A 4,112-nucleotide genomic window follows, 5' to 3' on the forward strand; every position below is an offset into this window, starting at 1 on the left:
GAAGGCAAGTAATTAGGAAGGCAAACGGAGTGTTGGCCTTTATTGCAAAGGGAATGGAGTATAAAAGAAGTCCTGTTACAACTGTACAGGGCGTTGGTGAGACCACACCTGGAATACTGCGTGCAGTTTTGGTCTCCTTATTTAAGGAAGGATATACTTGCATTGGAGGCAGTTCAGAGAAGGTTCACGAGCAATCTGTGTGTAGAGCCGGAGGATGTGGGTGAGGTTTTAAATGAATATTTTGCATCTGTGTTCACTATGGAGAAGGACGATTTAGGCATAGAAATCAGGCAGGGAGATTATGATACACTTGAACAAATTAGTATTGAGAGGAAGGAGGTACTAGTGGTTTTAGCGGGCTTAAAAGTGGATAAATCCTCAGGCCCAGATGAGATGTATCCCAGGCTGCTGTGTGACGCAAGGGAGGAGATTGCAGGGGCTCTGACACAAATTTTCAGAACCTCTCTGGCCACAGGGGAGGTGCCAGAGGACTGGAGGATAGCTAACATAGTACCATTATTCAAGAAGGGTAGTAGGGATAAACCAGGGAATTACAGGCCAGTGAGCCTAACATCAGTGGTAGGGAAATTATTGGAAAAAATTCTGAGGGACAGAATTAGTCTCCACTTGGAGAGGCAAGGATTAATCAAGGATAGTCAGCATGGCTTTGTCAGGGGGAGATCAAGTCTAACCAATTTGATTGAATTTTTCAAGGGGGTGACTAGGTGTTTGAATGAGGGTAGTGCAGTTGATGTAGTCTACATGGACATCAGTAAAGCTTTTGAAAAGTCCCACATGGGAGTCTGGTCAAGAAGGTAAGAGCCCATGGGATCCAGGGCAATTTGGCACATTGGATCTAAAATTGGCTTCGTGGCAGGAGGCAGAGGGTGATGGTCGAAGGTTGTTTTTGTGACTGGAAGCCTGTGTCCAGTGGTGTACCGCAGGGATCGGTTCTGGGTCCTTTGCTGTTTGTAGTGTACATTAATGATTTAGATATGAATGTAGGAGGTATGATCAGTAAGTTCGCAGATGACACGAAAATTGGTGGAGTGGTAAACAGCGAGGAGGGAAGCCTCAGGCTACAGGATGATATAGAAGGGATGGTTAGATGGGCAGAACAGTGGCAAATGGAATTTAATCCTGAAAAGTGTGAGATGATGCATTTTGGGAGGACTAACAAGGCAAGGGAATACACAATGAATGGTAGGACCCTAGGAAGGTCAGAGGATCAGAGGGACCTTGGTGTGCATGTGCATAGATCCCTGAAGGCAGCAGGACAGGTAGATAAGGTGGTTAAAAAGGCGTATGGGTTACTTGCCTTCATTAGCCGAGGCATAGAATATAAGAGCAGGGAGGTTATGATGGAGCTGTACAAAACACTAGTTAGGCCACAGCTGGAATATTGTGTGCAGTTCTGGTCACCACACTATAGGAAGGATATGATTGCATTGGAGAGGGTGCAGAGGAGATTCACCAGGATGTTACCTGGGCTGGAGTGATTTAGCTATGAAGGGAGACTGGACAGGCTGGGGTTGTTTTCCTTAGAGCAGAGAAGGCTGAGGGGGGACCTGATTGAGGTGTACAAAATTATGAGGGGCATAGATAGGATAGATAGAAAGGAACTTTTCCCCTTAGTAGAGGGTCAATAACCAGGGGACATAGTTTCAAGGTAAGGGGCAGGAGGTTTAGAGGGGATTTGAGGAAAAACTTTTTCACCCAGAGGGTGGTTGGATTCTGTAACTCACTGCCTGAAAGGGTGGTAGAGGCAGGAATCCTCACAACATTCAAGAAGCATTTAGATGAGCACTTGAACCGCCATAGCATACAAAGCTATGGACCAAGTGATGGAAAATGGAATTAGAATAGACAGGGCTTGATGGCCGGCGCGGACACAATGGGCTGAAGGACCTCTTTCTGTGCTGTATAAACCTATGGGGGAGAAATTCAGTAGGTTGCGCCACCCGTTAGCGCCTTAAGAGGGCGCTAAGTGGGTCGCAAGGCAACTGGCGCCCGGGCGCGGCACTGTCCACGCCTCCTGCTAAATTCCGCGGGACGTTAGTGGTGGCGTTAACCGTTAGCGCTGCGCTGCTACTGATGACGTCTTCGGTGCCGGGCTCTTTTGCCTGCACTCCCGATCCTTGGGGGCCCAGCTGGGCCCCAGATCGCGCTGCACAAGGCCCCTCCCCTTTAAGAAGGGGAGGAAGGCCTGCAATACCGCAGCGCGACATGCTGCAGCGTGTGGCGCTGCAGCACGTTGCGCCACGATATTCAGTCGCAGCGCCCCAAGAGAGATGCGGGGTGCCTCCAGTAGCGCCGCGTTTCCCTTTGGGGCACTACCACTCAATTTCCGGCGGGCGGCCGCGAATGCTTCCGGGGCGCTACTTTTAGCGCCCTGGCGAGGCTGGCGCCCCAAACGGGGCTATGCTCAATTTCTCCCCCTATGACTCTATGAGGTTGATTCCGGAGATGAAGGGGTTCTCTTATGAAGAAAGGTTGAGCAGGTTGGGCCTATACTCATTGGAGTTTAGAAGAATGAGAGGGGATCTTATTGAAACATATATGATTCTGAAGGGGCTGACAGGGTAGATGCAGAGAGGATATTTCCCCTCGTGGGGGAATCTAGAGCTAGGGGGCATAATTTCAGAATAAGGGGGCACCCTTTTAAATCGGAAATTAGGAGGAATTTCTTCTCTCAGAGGGTCGTAAATCTTTGGAATTCTCTTCCCCAGAGAGCTGTGGAGGCTGGGTCATTGAATATATTTAAGGTGGAGATAGACAGATTTTTGAATGGTAAGGGAGTCGAGGGTTTTGGGGAGCGGGCAGGGAAGTGGATCTTATTGAATGGCGGAGCAGGCTCGAGGGGCCAAATGACCTACTCCTGCTCCTACGTCTTATGTAATCTCTCTCATTCACTGTGAAGTCTCTTGTGTTTTTCAACATGAAGCCTAAATTTTGTTTGGCTGTCTGAATGCATGCACAAAAGTTCACCTCTAGCTGTCTGGTTCTGCCTGAAGTCAGCCTTCAGTCTCAATTCTACAGCATGCAGTCACTACTCGCTGCAAGGTATCTGTCTTTCGTTTATCTTTCTCTAATTTCTAGGCACTTTACAAGACTTTTCTTTGTTCTACAATGGGGAGTGGTGAGACTGACCGTGGTGCTCCTCGCTCCTGTGTTTAGATTACAAATTAGTCATGAGGTGTGGTCTGTACACAAGTCAGGTCTTGTAACAGAAGAAGCAGCACAGATATCTGTAATCTGAATATGGGGGAGAGTTGCACCAAGGTTGCTCAACACTGTTCTGCCGCTGTGCTCGCTAACCTACATTTGGTTTCCGGTCCGACAACGCTTCAATTTTAAAATTCTCTTCCTTGTTTTCAAATCCTTTCATGGCTTTGCCTCTGCCTATCTCTGTAAACTCCCCAGCCCTACAACCCTCCGAGATCTCTGCACTCCTTCAATTCTGGCCTCCTGTGCATCCCTGATTTTCTGCGCACCACTTTTGGTGGCCGTGCCTTCTGTTGCCTAGGCCCTAAGCTCGGGAATGCTCTCCCTAAACTGCTCCGCCTCTCTCCTCCTTTAAGATGCTCCTTAAAACCTACCTCTTTTACCTGTACATCAAGGATGTAAATGTGTTGGAAGCAGTTCAGAGAAGGCTTACTAGACTAATACCTGGAATGGGCGGGTTGTTTTATGAGGAAAGGTTGGACAGGCTAGGCTTGTATCCGCTGGAGTTTAGAAGAGTAAGAGGTGACTTGATTGAAACATATAAGATCCTGAGGGGTCTGGACAGGGTGGATGTGGAGAGGATGTTTCCTCTTGTGGGAGAATCTAGAACTAGGGCTCACTGTTTAAAAATAAGGGGTCGCCCATTTAAGATAGAGATGAGGAGAATTTTTTTCTCACAGAGGGTCGTGAGTCTTTGGAACTCTCTTCCTCAGAGGGCGGTAGAAGCAGAGTCTTTGAATATTTTTAAGGCAGAGGTAGATAGATTCTTGATAAGCAAGGGGGTGAAAAGTTATCGGGGGTAGGCGGGAATGTGGAGTAATCAGATCAGCCATGATCTTATTGAATGGCGGAGCAGGCTCAAGGGGCCGAGTGGCCTACTCCTGCTC

This window comes from Somniosus microcephalus, chromosome 11 (genome assembly GCF_052327205.1).
Source record: "Somniosus microcephalus isolate GS21.2 chromosome 11, FLI_Smic_1.0, whole genome shotgun sequence".
In the NCBI taxonomy this organism is placed as follows: domain Eukaryota; kingdom Metazoa; phylum Chordata; class Chondrichthyes; order Squaliformes; family Somniosidae; genus Somniosus; species Somniosus microcephalus.